Source organism: Akebia trifoliata, chromosome 12 (assembly GCF_017979445.1).
Source record: "Akebia trifoliata isolate Shusen 1 chromosome 12, ASM1797944v1, whole genome shotgun sequence".
Lineage (NCBI taxonomy): Eukaryota > Viridiplantae > Streptophyta > Magnoliopsida > Ranunculales > Lardizabalaceae > Akebia > Akebia trifoliata.
This window is the reverse complement of record NC_141386.1, coordinates 7107109-7126775: the sequence shown is the minus strand read 5'-3', so window position 1 is coordinate 7126775 and position 19667 is coordinate 7107109. Positions and strand designations below refer to the sequence as shown.

Here is a 19667-nt window from a genome sequence, read left to right as displayed (position 1 = left end):
TAATGCCCTTTGCTATTTGGGTAGCTTTATAGTGATTAGTTATAGTACTCTATTATGTTGCTACTCGGGTAACTTCACATAATTCTCTCATTGTATCAATCTTCTTAGAATAATTCCCAAAAATAGGAGTAATAGTAGTAGTAACAACGATAGTAGTGTCCACTACTAAACAAAAGTAGCAGAAGAAAAAGAAATACCAGGAATAGTAGCTGCTAAGTAGGACAAGAGAAGAAAGTGAACTAATAGTAATAGTAATTATTGAGCAGGGTAGGAGAAAAAGTAGCAACAGTAGTAGCTGTTAAGTAAGGTTGGAGAAAAAAAAGAAGTAGTAGCAGTAGGAGCTACTGATGCTGATAGAACTTGGTAGAATCACTCTAGTATTTGAGGGAAAGAGCAGATGATGTAGCAAGGGATCGGTTCCTTAAGAAGGCTGAACCTCTTTCAGATAAAAATAGTAAGGAGTCAGCTCTTTGAGGAATTCAGACTTCTTTCAAATGAAAATATCAAAGGGTTAGCTTCTTTAGGTGTCCAAATCTCCTTTAGATGAAAATACCAAGGGGTTAGCTCCTTAAGGAGTTCAGACTTACTTCAAATGAATGTACCAAGGGGTTAGCTTTTTGAGAAATCCAAACCTCCTTTAGATGAAAGTACCAAGGGGTTGGCTCCTTGAGGAGTCCAAACCTATTACGGATGAAATAGAAAGGGGTCGGCTCCTTGAGGAGGCCGAACCTACTTAAGGTTTGGAAGAGTGAAGTGGCCGGCTCCAATAAGGAGGTCGAACCTCCTTGAGAGTTGATGGGGTGAAGGGGTCGGCTCCAATAGGGAGGTTGAACCTCTTTGAGGCCGAACCTCCTTGAGGTTTGGTTGAGTGAAGGGTTCAATTCCTTGGGAGGCCGAACCTCCTTGAGCATTGATGAGGTGAAGGGGTCGATCAATAAAAAGGTCGAACCACCTTTGGCCATGGTTAAAAGGACGAATCCCCATTGGCCAAATCAATTAGGGTATGGGTCGGACCCATGGTACTTGGTTAATTGGGTTTGGATTGAGTTGAACCAGATCTGAATGCCTTGATTTGACAACTTTACTAATCCCAATGAGTGTGATTTTTTTATTCTTACAAGTAATTTCTCCACCAATAATCCAACCCTCCATTATTTTCTTAGGATCCACACCAAATATCATCTTGAAAAAACCTCTCTTCTACCCTTGAGATTCTAGCAAATTTGGCGGGGGACAATTAAGTCATCCACCATCTTGTTTTCTATCTAAATGTATCTTGAGGATTACATAAGTTGAAAAGTTGGTCGTATATTACTCAAAAGGGATTTATTTTATTCATATTATAACAATGGAAAGAGAGAGACAAAAAGGAGGCTATTCTAATATCTGTGAAGAAAAAATTCCCATGATACATAAAGGAAAATGGTACCTTTTGGGTTAACTTTCCAATGATATATTATAATAGTGATTCTTATAAAGATCTCAAAGTTATGCTCATCGAAAGCTACGGTGCATGTGAGATGATGATATTTCTTGTTGATGTGTGGAATTTTGCTGAAGAAACTTATGCTTTGACCCAAATTGATTTAATTTACAGAATCATCAATCTTTAGATGGAAAATCTGAATGATGCCACAAGGGAAGGGAGATGTGGAGTAAAAGATCCACATTATCAATGCAAACCAAGACCATAAAGTTACTCGTACTCGAATGGATCTCTTACAGCCCATTAAAGAAATCCAACAACGAATATTTTCCTTGAAATGTGTATCAATGAATATGCATTACTGGGATTCAGAATACACACAAATCTTAGCCATAAGATTTCATACTTACTGAATCACGATCGTGTTTTTGTTTGTCATTTTTCTTAATTCAACGGAACCTGACCCATATATATATATATGTAGACTTGTATAATTATTTTACATATCAAGCCAAGGTACATGAATTATGTGCCTTTGACATATTGGTAGGTTTCGTATTGTTCTCTTTATGCTAACCCCATTTTTTCCAATTGAATTGCACCTTATGACATTTTAAAATAGGCCATCCACAGTGAAGTTAAGAGAGCTAATGCAGCCATACAAGCTTCTTTGATGACTCAGTCATGCCATTTATTTGTGCTGCATCTATATATTATGAGACCTAATTTTTTTGAAAGAAAATTCACAACGCAGTTAGTCCCAATGCTATTGGATTTGTCTAACCCAAAATAAAATTCAATGACCAGCAATAATTGGACTCACAAATCTGTTAGTACCTGGTTCACTGCATTCAACCCATACCAATCTATAAATGTGGAACTACTTTTGAAAAAAACAAAAAACTGAATGTTGAACTGGTTTGTGACGAGATATTGTTCCGAATACGCAACTTTTAATACTTAGTTTAAAAAAAAAAGAAAAAAAAAAAGGTAGATCCATAGTTGTATTAAAAGTGGTTGAGGGGACTAACCAATAGTACAAGGAGCAGCAATGAGCAATACCAAAAAATCCAGATCTTGCTACTACAGTCTACAATCCAATCCCATATTCCCATAAAATCATCAGAAAAGATCACTTTAGATTCGTCGATACATATATTTATCAAACCCCAAAACCTCACTCTAAATGGGCTCACTCTTGTAGTAGTACAATTGCACAACTGTCCCATCACAACAAAACAGAAGTCACTCACAAAACCCAAAAACACCATATAAAAATGACAAGCATTCCACACAATATACAAAATACACAACAATGAATAGGGCCCTCCCAATCCCAACCCTTAAGAGAGAGAAAAAAATCTCAGAATCACTCTTCCTCTACAGTAAGATAATATTTTACTATGGATAGTATCTATCATGGAGCCCGGATTGTTTGATTAAGGGGATGCAAAATGGGTTGTCTACACCAACGTCGATCGGTTTCATCTTACTTTTACGTATAAGATCAAATCAACATGAAATAGTATCTCTCCACAAACAATGTGTCTGAAAGATATTGAATTTACACGATCCAATTATTGAACGATTATGATGTATTATTATGACTCTATTCACCAGTGTTCAACACCAATACTGTCCATCCAATGAAAAGTAGACTCTGATGTCTCCTTTAAGGCAGACATAGACCTTTTAAAGTTCGATATCTTCCAAGTCTTAGCAGTCTTATATACTAAATTCTTCAATATCTGCTCCAATGTTTTTTGAAGTTATTGTATATATGACGCATTCAGAATATATTTTGTGTACTCGATTGGACTGCTGCATTGTTAGTCGAGCTGTGAATCTCTTCATCCACTTCTAATAGGAGTGGATCATTCGGTTCAACCCCCATTATGCGATTGTTCAGTGGATAACAAGCTATTGCTATCTTCACTTGTTCATAATGGGTAGTAAGACTGAAGATAGTAGTGGCCACCTCTTTTTAACAATTTCAAACGTTCTTTCAATTGCGTTTCTAAGTTGCGCATGTCTTTTGTTGAACAATTCTTTATAATTTTCCAGGATGCATCCTCTATGCTTACTAATGTGATAACAAGAGTTATAGTATGGCGTAATAAATCCCAGTTCGTTAGTATAACCTGCATCAATGAGATAATATTTTCCTATAAAGACTGCTATAATTTATTTTAAATTTTTGAAGTTTTAGTGTGAAAGATAAAAAATCGCTAATTTTATTGAAAGATTCAAACTAATCAAAAGGAAATGTAATTGATAATCATTTGATACCCATTGATCATGTACAAATTCTTCCCACTTGGCAAAGACGTATGTAAATTTCAAGCTGAACAAGCACGCTGCCAAGACATTTTGTGTTGTCCCACATTTCCTACCTCGAAATCTATGTTAATTTTCTTTTGGAATGATAGCAACAAAGTGCATTCCATCTAATGTCCCCACACAATCCTGAAAAAATTGGATTATGTTTAATTTGATAAGATTATACAAACGCTTAATTTTTTTTACCTTGAAGTATGACGGATATCAGGGGTCGCTGCTAATTTCTATTGGGGTCCCATCTTTATACAATGTGTTTGCATGATCTTCCACAAGACACTTACACAATTTAAGTACGTAATTCAAAGTTTTATTGAATTGATGACTAATTGTCTCTTGAGATCGGTAGAATTGAGCCTCCAACACCCTATAACGTAGATTATGACTGATCAAGTGTAAAAACCTCATCATCATCTTCTCTACCCTATTTGGTGTCACTCATGGGTTCCAATCAAAGCACATAGTCGTTGGAATGACTCAATAGCCACGTCATCTCTTGTGTTTGTTATGCAATATTGAGTTCATATATATATTTGTCTATCTTCTTGTTTGTTAATGTGTCTATTTAGGTATACGTAGCAAATGTGTGATAGCAATAACAGCTGCAACAGCCGTAGTTGTTGCTGCTGCCACCACAACAATATTTTTATTTTGTTCATACTCCTCATTTGAGTCATTCATCTACAATTTAAATCATGCAACAACCTTACATATCTCATAATACAACTACTTAGACCAAAACTATTATAAAGTTAAACATATCAAATGTTTAACCAATTTCTAACACAATACAAATTGCCATTATTATCTTAACTAAACCAAAAAAGCAATTCTAAATACCTTACTAATTTCCAACACAACCAAAGAACCTAATTAGATTTACTACAACATAATAAATAAACGTAATCAATCACCAACTAGATTTCAAGACATCTAACACAATAAATAAACATAAACACAAATCAATAGTGAAAAACTAATTTTCTCAAAATTTCAGCAACATATCCATAGAAAAGTTGACTTACAAAAATTTTTCCCTGTGACCCCTTGGTATTTTCATCTGAAGGAGATTTGGACACCTAAAGGAGCTAACCCTTTATATTTTCATTTGAATTCTAAATTCCTCAAGGAACTGACTCCTTACTATTTTTATCTGAAAGAGGTTTGGCCTTCTCAAGGAACCGACCCCTTGCTACATCATTTGCTCTTTTCCTCAAACACTAGAGTGATTTTACCAAGTTCTGTCAGCATCAATAGCTCCTACTGTTACTACTTTTTTTTTCTCCTGCCTTACTTAGCAACTACTACTGTTGCTACTTTTTCTCCTGCCCTGCTCAATAATTATTACTACTGATACTTCTCCTTCTTCTCTTGTCCTACTTAGCAGTTACTACTCCTACTATTTCTTCTTTTTCTACTACATTTTCTTAATAGTAGACACTACTAACGTTATTACTACTACTATTACTCCTACTATTTTTGGGAATTATTCTAAGGAGATTGATACAGTAAGAGTATTATGTGAAGCTACCCAAGTAGCAACATAATAGAGTATTATAATTAATTACTATAAAGCTACCCAAGTAGTAGAGGGCATTATAATATGCTCTACCACCAAGGTAAAAATACATGGTACCCGACAAAGTTAGAAACACATAACTCGACTGAGTCAATTTGAGGAATTGAACAGTCATCGAGTTAAAGTAGTTATATATTTTAGGCCACTCCTTATGGAGGTTATAATAACCATGAGAAATGTGTCTTCATTATCATCAAAGCATCATAAATTTTTATTACTATAAATTCTAGAGAACATGGGAGAGTGGTTACAACTGAGTTTGCTACCTCCCTTAAATAGTCCAATCTATAAATAGGGAGACTTCTCCCATTCAAGGTATGAGGTAAAGCCACACATAATACTCTAACACTAGTTCTCTTCTTCTTGCGTTGGAACTTAATTAAGATCTTACTTGATTGTCGGAGGCTCCTTGGCCGGCAACCCACCAATGCCTTTTCAAGTTTAGGCAACATCGAACTACAAGTAGAGACTTAAAAGCTTAATCGAAGAAGACGACCGGAATTGTCCATTTATTGTAATACATATCCCGAGGAGGAGTTAATCATTCTTTGTAACATTGATCTCATTGAAGATCTAATCATTAACATGTATCTTAAGGAGTGGGAGATTCAAAAAATCCCCACAATTTTTGGCGTCGTCTGTGGGAAATGAAAAACAAACCCAGCGATTGACCAACCAAAAGTCTTCTTCTTCTTCACTCACATATTTCAAAGAATCCGATTAGCCTTACTAAGTAAGGATTTCACCCTTGCTAAGGTCCCTTGTGTTCACTTTGTGGCACCCAAAAACATGATCTAATGCTTTAAGATTGTAGAGGACAAAATTCTATGAAATTTGAAAAAAAGTTATTTTTTATAGTTGAATTTTAATTTTAAATTTGGGAGTTTGGTGAAAGTTTGATAGCAGTCCATTTCTAAATCCTCCGATCTAGCCCAAAAAGATTTGTTTTTTTTAATCTAACTTTTTAGAGGACTGTAGGGTTAGCAAGGTAATCCAATTGAGCAAAATGATCCTTAGTAAAGCTTAAAATCTTACTAAGTTAGTAAGGAAAGTGTTTCGTTATTTAAAAATAATAAAAGAATTTTTTACACTAATAATATCCATTATATTTAAGTTAATAAATATAATATCTAAACAAAATAAGTTAATTGCTAAAAGGCCAATTAGAAGTAGAAGTACTTCACCTAGACCATAAAAAACCATTGTTTCTAAAATTAATTCAGTCAATAAAAGTTCAATTAAAAAAAAATTGTATGAAAATAAATAAAGGTAATTTAAGGAATAAGGTATACACATTTTTAATATATATTTTTTTATAAATATAAGTTGGTCAAACCAAATTGAATCAAGGTTCGACTATGGTATGACTAATTTGATAGATTTTCAATCTAAAAACGATTAAATTTTTAAAACATTGCTAATAAGTAATTTCCTAGACCCTATCATAAACAATTTTTTGAAGCATATCTACTTGAGGACCATTGATGTCGGGCATATCCATATCAATGAAGATCAGATCAAAGTAAGCTCCAGTTCGGTGCAGATTGAAAGTGTCTTGCTCCTCCTTGATCACTTCGTATTCCACACCAAAAATTTTAACGAACGTGTTGTGGACTAAGCATTGGACACTGGTGTTATCCACAACCAGTGCAGTTAGACTATTTCTAGGCCTATACCCTTCCCAATCATCCTCTCCATTGCTAGGATATCCATTTCTATTGATCTCACTCTCCCACGAGTTTGGAGAACTCATTTCAACCAAAAAAAAATTCTTTTGATTAGCTTCGATTATCTATGTGCGAGAAAAAAAAATGTAAATTAGAAACAAGATTTTAAGAATGATTGTAATCAAATCGATTATTGTGCCTATTTTGATCCTAAATTTAAAAAATATAATGTGATTAATGCATAACTTTACCCAAGTCATATAGAATCTTGGCCAAGATGTATATTTATTATCATTTTTTGAAATAAATATAATTATAAATATTAAAATATTTTTATATCTAACTAATTTTTAATATATATTCATTGGACCCATCGAAGGTTCAATTTGTCTGACACAATATTATTGGACAGTCAATGCCAAATCAACTTATCCAACTTGACCTATTCTGAAAGTCAAGGGAGGCCTAGACCTTGAAGAACTTTTCTCAAATGAGTAAAAATCCAAATCTAAGGAAGTTTCTTCAAATGAAAGAAATGAGAGAAAAATGTAATAATTATAACATAAAGAAAAAAAATATAATGGCGATCCATACCCCAAACAACATATTTCATTTCATCGTGGCATTTGAAATTAAAAATGTGGTAGAGAGAGTAAATTGTCTTTTGTACCTGGATAAATAGGTATTAATCGTCGAGACTCTATATTTTATATAATATTGATATGAGCAAATATGACTAACCATGAAAAATTAAGTAATCTAAAATGTTACCCCAAATGTGAAAATATAGATCTTAATCTATTTAATTTGAAAAATAAAAATCTATAGTAACTAAATAATCATATAGTATGTTGAACCTAAATAAAGAATGGAATAAGTAAGAAGTTATTGAATACCTCTATATCAATAAAGGCCAAGGTTGGTGCTTTACTACGGTTGAGAAAGGTGAGACCAACCAAGATGAATGATTTGATGAGGCAAAAATGCTCTTTCGAGCTAATATCGATATTTGTAATTGTATAAGGGTTTATATAAGCAACGAAGAAGAGCAATTTTTTATCACTAAGGGATTGTTAATGATTCTTTTGAGAAATGATCAAAGGAAGTTTGTCTTGACTTGATGGCACAATCTGGTGAATATATTTTTTTAATCAAATTCAAAGATTTCCTTACCCATTACGATGCACTGCCAAAACATGACGATCCTACTGGATTTTTTTTGCATGCGCGTGTCCTAATATGTAGATACGAATCACTTCATACAATATTTCTTAGATTTTTATGAAAATCGTTTGTCCTAATTACATTGTTCCAACCATTGTTTTGAAACCAACTCCGTTTATAGAAATTTTAAAATCTCAATAACTTATTTGGTTTCCACGGAAAGAAAGACTTTTAAAGGGGCCATGAGATGTAGGGGTGAGAAAACTCGGTCTAGCCTACCCTAAAAACAAGGGTTAGGTTGTTGTGAATTCCTACTGATGAGCGCAGAATATGCAAATAAGTTGAAAGCTTATCAAAGATCATCTCCTAATTTTATCTGATCTCTTTTTGGTGTTTCATGATTCTATTCTTTCTCTTTTTCGACATGTTCAACTTAGAAATTAGGCATGCTTAGGATCATCGTTATTGTTTACACTCAATTTGTCAAGCACGTACGCTTAGAATTGCCACGCATTTCAATAACTAAATACCTCACAATGCTAGGAAAATGCAATCTCGGGATTTAGAAATAATTACATTAGAACTAGAATAAGTCTCTAGTTAAAATTTTAAATTAAAAAAATGACCAAAATACCCCTGATGCTCAAATCATATTTAGGAACTTCACTTCGATAGAAAAATGTGACTTCGGAACAAAAATAAAAACATTCGTGTAAATCAAATAAAATCTAGAAGCTCTTGCATTTAGGACGATGAATTTTCACATAAAATAACAATTTCCATTACTTAGAATGATATCTATCACTAAATAAAATTATGAATTTGCACATAAAATGAAGAAATTTCATATAAAATGAAAAAATTTCTCGTATGAAATGACGATTTCCATCTACGTGGAATGACACTCATCGCCACATAAAATGACAATTTTTCGCCAAATGAAATGACAACTTTGTTCACATAAAATCACAAAATCCAAACCTCAAATTCGGAAAATCAAAACTTTAATTAAAAATTAAAAATTAAAAATTGATCTATCAATGCAACATTTCACGAAATTTAACAAATTATTTTGACTGATAAAATCATCAACTTATCTTAACCAATTGGGCCAAAGGAATTAAAACATTAACCCTTAATACCAAACCAATTGAATCAATCCACAAACTTAAAATTCAATCAATCAATAAAAGGATTAAACTAATCAAGCCAATCTAATCAGTAAATCTCACCCACCAATCACTATGGAAATAACCAATTGAAGCCCTTTAAAGCCAATGCATGAGCCAATCATACTAATTTCACCAATCAAAAGTCAAGATTTAAAATCGATTGGATGGATCCACAATCAATTTAAGAAGATGGCGATGAGTGGGATAAATCCCTCACATGGACACGTGACTTTCCCCACCCCTTTTGGTTCGACCAAAAAAAAGGAAGGTAGAAACAAAAGATAAAAGGAAAGAAATAATATTAGTAGAATCTTCTTTAAAAACTAAAAAAAGTTTCTAAAAAAAATGGGAAAAAGGAAAAGGAGCATGCATAGAGGTTATAAATAGGGAAATTCTCTTTCTTATTTGATGGCTTACGAGACAGCAATGAGGGGACCTCATAACAACAATAAACCAAAAGGAAAAGAGAAAAGGGAAGGAGAAGAAGATAGGGGATTCCACTTACTTGCATTTTCAACTCCCCCACGGCCACTTCGTCTGCTCCACCTCACCTCAGCTACACTCACAACAACCCTTGTCTCACCTTCATCTCCTTCATTCTCCTCTCTCTATTACCCTCCTATCGGGAAGCCACTTCCCTAGCACATTCATCTCAGCCAGTCCAACCACCTTTTTCTTTACAACACCCTCTCGATTAACCCTCTCATTGCTCTCTCTCTCTCTCTCTCTCGTTCTTATAAGAACGAAAGACAGAAAGAATTCGAGGGAAATGAAAAGTTGCTCGAAAATCCAGTCGTTTCTCGACAAACTTAGGATTGAGGAAGATTATCAATTTCAAAGAGAAATTCCATTTCGTTCCTCAGTGTCGATCGATTCTTTGTTTAGATTTGCGAAACCTAAGGCTGGGATTGTTGAAATCCCTTTGTCTCCCATGTAAGATATTGCCTTCTTTCAATTTTCTCTTCGATCTATCATTTTTTATGATTTTGGAACCCTATTATGCGTTCTTAGTTAGATCTGATTTGATTTGCTAATTTTTGGCTGACATCATTGCGTTTGGAGTCAATCGGTTGAGTTTCGCAAGTATTGCTACGTCGATTTGTGGATTTGAGGTAAAAATCTGTCGTTTTTGGCTAAGAATCCTTGCATTTGGTATGTCTTTGATCCCTAGGTTTGAATTTTAGTGATTTTGGAATTCCGATCAATATAGAGTTTAATCTCTTGTTTGATCTTTTAAGAATTAATCATGAAAAGCTATCGTGGCAGCTCAGATGTTTTCCCCTACCCAGAGAATGAAAGTGTTGGGGATTCACTTTTAGATGACCATTTGGCATTTTTGTTTTATATTTGCAAAATGTTAGTTATTACTTCCTTGAAATGTATTTATATTCTTGAGCTTTACTTTTGAGTTGAGTTTGTTGATGCCTTACACATGTCCTAACTTTCCTTCAAAGTGCTGCCAACATGGTTGGGGAGATCAAGGAATTGGTGGGTCATTTTCTTGATCATGTGTCTAAAGATTGGACACAGCCACATATATTCGGTAAGATCAAGAAATTGTTTGGTTCCTCTCATTTTTAATATTACTAGAGTATATATATTTTATTAAGATAATAGTAATTTTGCACAGTTTATAGGGACAAGTGTACAACACCCGATTATGGACCTAAAACATAAAATTTGTATTGTTGTTATTGGAATGGAAATTGGTCAGTTCTGTTTTGGATATTGTATCCAAACCAGAACTCGTACTGACTTGCCTCATAAGTATCTTAAAACAATCACGAAGTGAGCATAAGTTTCAGCAGCCAATTGGAGGCACTTCATAATCTGTCATTAGGAAATCAACCCTAAAATAGCAGTGGCCCCCTAATGGCAAAGATTTATTTATTTATTCTTAAACATTTTGCAGCCTATTTAGTTTTGTACTATTATTCTTTTGGTGTTCAAAATGGGTCCATAACTTTATCCTTAATATCTTTCTTTATTTTCTTTAAGCAAAACACCAAGCAATTAATGAATTGTTTTCTTGACCCTACTTACTACCCATTCTTTTGTTGTTCAGTTATAGTATTTTGTTTTCTTAGTCCTTTGTCACCTGCTGCTGAATTCTTCTTTGTGCTATCATTGAACGTGCATGCCTTGATTTTCTAACGAAACATTTGATACAGGTTCCTAGCTAAAGATACAGATCATACATTGTTATTTCTTTTGGCCTTTCCATGGATTGGTTAAGTATGCTAGCAAGCAATGCCATAAAGACAGAAAAATAATATTTTTAAGGTAGCTTTACTTTTTGTTATATATAGTATATCACTATTTTTGAATTTTTGTGACTAATTTCCCTTGGAGCATTGTCAGGTAAGTTACAGCTTTGTGTGGTACAAAACTCCATGCAACTCAATCTTCTTAGCACCTCAAGTCAACATTTTTACAATAAATAGAATAATCAAGGGTTTGAAAACTTCTTGGTGTAACTAATTACCATTATTCAAAGATATATACTCTTACAAAACTCAATAGTAGAAAGTTCTTATCACAAAAGATAGAATAAAAACATTTACCCTCTTTATTGAAAGGTTTTCTACCTTTGCTACAATTATTCTTCTAAAAAAGTTACAAGGTTTGCAGATCTAGCTTCCTATGATCAAATGTTAATAGGATTAATGAGAACTGAGGCAATATTATCTTTAGTTCGACCTCTTGAATCATTATATCCATCTTCATGTCAGTACAAGACTTCCATCATTCGCGCCAAGTTGAGAATTGGCTTAAGGATGTCTAGAGGGAATGGATTTTGTTTAAGACATTCTTGATTTATGTCTTTCCATGCAATTGTGGTCAATCTTTTCATCTACTCAATTGCCTCTTCTTCTGAAATGCTATGTTGCTTCATGTAGCACATAACACCTGAAGAAGCAGCTTCTCTAGCCTGTTCAACCTTCAATTTTTTAAAAACAGTAGGTGTTAGTTGTGAAATGTGTATATGTTAGTATAACCAGAACCGATATGCTTAAAACTATTTACATTAATGATTTTTTTCTTTCCATATTTACCAACCTCATCAATATGGATGTCGTCGAGGGTTCGACCAATAGCAGAAGACCTAACAATCTTGGGGACACTAATGACCCAATCCAATGCTTCCTTTGATGCCACTTCTCCCATGGCAATAATAGATTGGACAGAAATCATAGGGTACCCACATGTCACTGTAGAAAGACTTGAGTACTCTTCAAATTGTGGTATGTATTCTGCTGTGTACCATTTTGCTTTGGCAAAGTAGGCCTTTACCAAAGTTTTCATCTGTTTTAAATGAATCAAACCAATATGTTGTTATAAAGCTATAATTATAATCTTCTTAATAAGAGAAACATCTATTATAATACGTCAAACATGAAAGAGCAGTTACGCTAGAATTATATATGCCATACTGCTTCTTTTGCGTAGTATACACAATAAAATCTTTCTTCCTTTATCATCTCTTCTTCAAGTTCTTTGATGACATCTAATAATGTTAGATAACTCATAGACATGTATTCTGGAAGCTTATCCACAGCCGCAACATCCCACCTAAATAATTTGAATGGTAAGCTATATAAGAAGGATGCCATGCAACGAAGAAATAAAATTCTGGGGATGGAACTCCTCATTTCTTCTTTTTGCCTTAAGAGGAAATAATAGAAGTGTTCTATAAAGATGGATAGAATTACTTAAACTTATGTAATCAGATACGATTTTGAAATATTTACCTAATCAGTTTTCCTTTCGAGGATAATGGACTTTGCTTCCATGTATTCTTTATGCGTCTAATAAACTTAAGAATCATCTGTTGTAACATTCTATTATGCCCCTTTTTTTCTATTAAGATGACAATCTTTCTCTACAGGTGTTCCTTTTATACGTAAGGCAGGGATGGCTTTAAATTCAAGGAAAGCAGAAATCCGTGCCGAGTCCAGACTTATTGCGGATTAAATAGCAAAGGGTCAACTTCTTGAGGAGGTCAAACCTTATTGAGCTTTTAAAGAATGAAGAGTTCGACGGTAATAGGGAGGTCGAATCTCCTTGAAGGTTGATGGTGTGAAGGGGTCAGATCCAATAGGGAAGCCAAACCTTATTGAGATATGGTAGAGTGAAGGGATCAGTTCCAATAGGGAGGCTAAGCCTCTTTGAAGGTTGATGGGATGAAGGGGTTGGCTCCAATAGGGAGGTTGAACCTCTTGAGGTTTGGTTGGGTGAAGGAGTCGGCTCCATAGGAGGTCAAACCTCCCTGAGGGTTGATAGGGTGAAGTGGTTGGCCAATATAAAGGTTGAACAACCTTTGGCCATGGTTAAAGGGTTGGATCCCTTAAGGCAAATCAATTGAGGTATGGGCTAGACTCTTGGTACTTGGTTAATGGGTTGAACCAGGTCTGAATGCCTTGATATTGCAACTTTACTAATCCCAATGAGTGCGACTTTTGTGGTTCCTACAATGCCCCCTCTTAGGACATTGGATATTGATGAGATCGAAGATTCTAAGAATAACTCTCATTTATTGGGATTAGCAAAGTTAAATTTAGTACTTTGTTGCCCTTTTTGAGTTAGAGGTTGCCCCCATGCAACTCGTTTGCATCATTGACTAGTCGTCAACCCTTTGACCAAGGAGTTGCCTAATGCAACTTAATTAATGTAGTGCATTGATCCTTAGTGATAGACTTACCATCGAGTTGGAGGTAACCCTATGCAACTTGGTTATGAATGGAATTTGAATTCCTAATTATAGACTAGGCATCATGTTGCCTCTTAGATTTAGGAGTGAACGACTTTATGCAACTTGGTTTAAAACAAGAGCTCTTAGTCGTAAACTCATCGTTGTACCAACTCTTCGAGTTGGGATTTGATGACTCCATGCAACTTGGTTCAAAACAAGAGCTTTTAGTCGTAAACCTATCATCATGCTGACTCTTCGAATTGGGAGTCGATAGCTCCATGCAACTTAGCTTATAGCGATAGCTCTATGGTTTTTGGAGCATAGGCTTTTTGAGTTGTGGAACTTGGGTTCCTTTTGAGCATGTGATCTCTTTGAAGCTCGGGCTTCTTTAATATTGAATCGGTTTCCTAAAGCGTGTGTAGATACCCTAATTTGCACGAATCCATCGGGAATTTCTAAAAATTCAAAATAGATTTTGATCAAAAATCCAAAACCCTTCAATAGACCCATATTGCATAAAAATTGCCACTTGGCACATTTTCCTCTTGCATACATGCATTTATGCATACATGTCATATAGTTTTGAATGCCCAACCCTTGTTCCTAATCCACTCTAATTTTATAGTCACTCTCATAAATTAATTATAATCTATATTCATTCTCCATTAATCGATCCATCACCCAAACCACAATCCAAGTACATTCTCTAAATCCAAAACCAAATCAACTCTCAAATTTCAAAGCCTATAACCCAAGTCCATTCTCAGCCCAACATCAAGCCCATTCTCTCACACCTCCTCAAAGGATGACACATGTTGATCTCTCATAAGCCCTCAATACCCAATGTTTCAACTTCATTGGAGAGTCAACTCCCTCTTGTGAAAACCCAAGAATACCATTTCCAAAATGTATGGTCAAACCAAAAAATTATTTTGGTCTTTGGTAATAATTCATAAAGTTGAAAGAACTTCCAATCATACCTTTAAAATGTGGAAATCTTCAAGTACATATATGGAGCTTTCCATTAGTCCATTTAAAAAATATACATCCACCCTTACATTATGAGTTATTTACAAATGAACCAAAGTCTACTTTTCACCTATCACTCTACCTTTACACATGTTACTCCCTTACTCACTCTCTCAAAAGTACTTTTGTTTTCCCATTAGTCCATTTTAAAAATATACTTCCACCCTTATTTTATGAGTTATTTACAAATAAATTAAGGTCTACTTTTTACCCACCACTTCACTTTACACATGTCATTCCTTTATTCACCTTTCCAAAAGTATTTTTTTGTTCTCTCACATTTATTTACCAAAAAATCAAAGATTAAATAATGTTTTTTAAGTTTCTTCACAAATGTCATATTTATCCTCATACAAATGAAAAATCAAAAAAGAAATAACCTAAACCTTATGAACAATCTATGCTCTCAAGTCTCATCTCTCAACCTAAAATTCTATCAAAATCCCTACTCATCATCTCTCAACTTTCAACTCTCTTAACCTTCAACTCTCTCAACCGTCAACTATATCTTTCAACTCTCAAGTTCATCTCTCAAGCTCAAGTTCATTCAAGACTTCCAAGGGGACAAAGTAGGTGTTATAGTTTTTTTTTAAATTTTTTTATAACTTGCCTCTTCTCCTTCTATCCCTCTCTTTTTCTTTTTAGTAACCTTTAGGATGTAATGGAGAACCCTCCTTCATCCCGAGTAGATTGAATCTCAACTTTGGATATGGAATTCTTGAGGCGATTTGGTCGAAAAGATGGAGGTTGAAGCCATTTTTTTAAAAACTCATTTTTATCTCATGCATCATAATGTATACTATGCACATACACTACACATGCTTGGCTATGATGAAGAATTGTGTAACTCTCTTGATAAGGTTAAAACACTAAGACCCCGATTGATTCAGCTGCCTAAATCTACTGTCAACTTCTACTGTCAAAATCTACTATCAGAAGTTGAAACACTTAAAAGCTTGTTTGATAGAGCTTTGTAAATGTGTTGTGTTGTTTACCAGAATCTGGTAATTATTATTTAATACAACTTCTAAAATCTGTTGTATTAGGGTAAAATAACCAGAATACCCTAAAGGTTGATAATACACCCATAATGCACCAAAATTATTAGAATACCCCTATAAATATATAATTACACTAAATATATATAAATATAATAAAATTATATACAAAATTAAAAAAAAAAACTATTTTAATTTTTAAAATGTTTATAATTCTAAAAAAGAATTATAGAAAAATTTATAATTTTATAGAAATTTTAACATCTCCTCTTAAAATAGACATATGAAATTTTCTTGATAAACAAAATACCTACATAATACGCAATCCAACATAATGCACCCAAAATGCATAAAAAATATCAGAATACTCTTATAAATATATAATTACACTATATATATATATATATATAATATGATAAAACTATATAAAAAATTTAAAAATATAATTGTTTTAACAATGTTTATAATTCTAAAAAAAAATTATAGAAAAATCTATAATTCTATAGAAATTTTGGCACCATCTCCTCTTAAAATAGACATATGAAATTTTCTTGATAAACAAAATACCTACATAATACGCAATCCAACATAATACTCCCAGAATGCATAAAAATTTATCAGAATACCCCTATAAATATATAATTATACTAAATATATATAAATATAATAAAATTATATAAAAAATTAAAAAAATAATTGTTTTAATTTTAAAATGTTTATAAATCTAAAAAAAAATTATAGAAAAATCTATAATTCTATAGAAATTTCGACAACATCTCTTCTTCAAAATGGACATGAAATTTTCTTGATAAACAAAATACCTGCATAATACGCAATCCAACATAATGCACACAGAATGCATGAAAATTACTAGAATACCCTTATAAATATATATATATGGGAAATGTTTAGCAACAAACATTTTGACAAACATTTTGGCAAAACATTTTTCAAAATATGGGTTAGAGGCTTTGGAATGGGCTGATTTTTGGTGAGGAAGATCTCTACGGTGAGGAGATCATCATCACCAAAATTCAGCCCATTCTAAAACTTCTAACCCATCAAAAATGGTTTACAAAAAATGGACGGTCCACGATTTTTCAACTTGTAAACATGGGGCTAGAAGTTCTGGAATGGGCTGATTTTTGGTGATGATGATCTCCTCACCGTAGAGATCATCCTCACCAAAAATCAGCCCATTCCAAAACCTCTAACCCATGTTTTGAAAAATGTTTTGCCAAAATGTTTGTCAAAATGTTTGTTGCTGAAAGGGACCCTATATATATATATATATATATGGGGTGGTTCATGGGACATATGTAAAAATAATGGTTTTTCAAAATATGGGTTAGAGGTTTAGGATTGAGTTGATTTTTTGCGAGGTTTAAGATGAGAAGATCATCCTCACAAAAAATCAGCTCAATCTGAAACTACTAAATCCATCAAAAGTGATTTTCAAATTATTGGTAAAAAAATCAACGATCAACATTCTAAATCACTTTTAATGGGGTTAGAAGTTTTAAATTGGACTGATTTTTTTTCCGGATGATCTTCCCATCATAGAAAATTTTTTTAAAAAAATAACTATTTTAATTTTAAAATGTTTATAATTCTAAAAAAAAATTATAGAAAAATTTATAATTCTATAGAAATTTCAACATCTCCTCTTAAAGATAGACATATGAAATTTTCTTGATAAACAAAATACCTACATAATACACAATCCAACATAATGCACCTAGAATGCATAAAAAATTATCAGAATACTCCTATAAATATATAATTACACTAAATATATATATATATATAAATATGATAAAATTATATAAAAAATTTTAAAATATAATTGTTTTAACAATGTTTATAATTCTAAAAAAAATTATAGAAAAATCTATAATTCTATAGAAATTTTGGTACCATCTCCTCTTAAAATAGACATATGAAATTTTCTTAATAAACAAAATACCTGCATAATACATAATCCAACATAATACTCCCAGAATGCATAAAAATTTATTAGAATACCCCTATAAATATATAATTATACTAAATATATAAAAATATAATAAAATTATATAAAAAATTAAAAAAATAATTGTTTTAATTTTAAAATGTTTATAAATCTAAAAAAATTATAGAAAAATCTATAATTCTATAGACATTTCGACAGCATCTCCTCTTCAAAATGGACATATGAAATTTTCTTGATAAACAAAATACCTGCATAATACGCAATCCAACATAATGCACATAGAATGCATAAAAATTACTAGAATACCCTTATAAATATATATATATATATGGGGTTGTTCATGGGACATATGTAAAAATAATGGTTTTTCAAAATAGGGTTAGAGGTTTAGGATTGAGTTGATTTTTTGCGAGGTTTAGGATGAGAAGATCATCCTCACAAAAAATCAGCTCAATCTGAAACTACTAAATCCATCAAAAGTGATTTTCAAATTATTGGTAAAAAAATCAACGATCAACATTCTAAATCACTTTTAATGGGGTTAGAAGTTTTAAATTGGACTGATTTTTTTTCCGGATGATCTTCCCATCATAGAAATTTTTTTTTTAAAAATAACTATTTTAATTTTAAAATGTTTATAATTCTAAAAAAAAATTATAGAAAAATTTATAATTCTATAGAAATTTCAACATCTCCTCTTAAAGATAGACATATGAAATTTTCTTGATAAACAAAATACCTACATAATACACAATCCAACATAATGCACCTAGAATGCATAAAAAATTATCAGAATACTCCTATAAATATATAATTACACTAAATATATATATATAAATATGATAAAATTATATAAAAAATTTTAAAATATAATTGTTTTAACAATGTTTATAATTCTAAAAAAAATTATAGAAAAATCTATAATTCTATAGAAATTTTGGCACCATCTCCTCTTAAAATAGACATATGAAATTTTCTTAATAAACAAAATACCTGCATAATACATAATCCAACATAATACTCCCAGAATGCATAAAAATTTATTAGAATACCCCTATAAATATATAACTATACTAAATATATATAAATATAATAAAATTATATAAAAAATTAAAAAAATAATTGTTTTAATTTTAAAATGTTTATAAATCTAAAAAAATTATAGAAAAATCTATAATTCTATAGAAATTTCGACAGCATCTCCTCTTCAAAATGGACATATGAAATTTTCTTGATAAACAAAATACCTGCATAATACGCAATCTAACATAATGCACATAGAATGCATAAAAATTACTAGAATACCCTTATAAATATATATATATATATATATATATATATATATATATATATATATATATATATATATATATATATATGGGGTTGTTCATAGGACATATGTAAAAATAATGGTTTTTCAAATATGGGTTAGAGGTTTAGGATTGAGTTGATTTTTTGCGAGGTTTAGGATGAGAAGATCATCCTCACAAAAAATCAGCTCAATCTGAAACTACTAAATCCATCAAAAGTGATTTTCAAATTATTGGTAAAAAAATCAACGATCAACATCTAAATCACTTTTAATGGGGTTAGAAGTTTTAAATTGGACTGATTTTTTTTCCGGATGATC

At 32.2% G+C, this 19667-nt stretch overlaps 1 long non-coding RNA gene across 3 annotated transcripts in view; it reads left to right on the top strand.

Annotated features, from left to right (window-relative positions):
- LOC147388817 (uncharacterized) overlaps positions 1 to 16194 on the top strand; it is a 29136-nt gene extending 12942 nt beyond the window's left edge. Inside the window, exons 2-5 of one of the 3 annotated variants that reach the window (XR_015170427.1) lie at positions 1598 to 10457; positions 10800 to 10888; positions 11517 to 11628; positions 13235 to 16194. This is a non-coding gene — a long non-coding RNA (uncharacterized LOC147388817). Of the gene's footprint in view, positions 1 to 1597; positions 10458 to 10799; positions 10889 to 11516 lie in introns of all 3 variants that reach the window. The other 2 variants (XR_015170428.1, XR_015170426.1) reach the window with 2 other exon arrangements.
- Positions 16195 to 19667: the final 3473 nt, after the last annotated feature.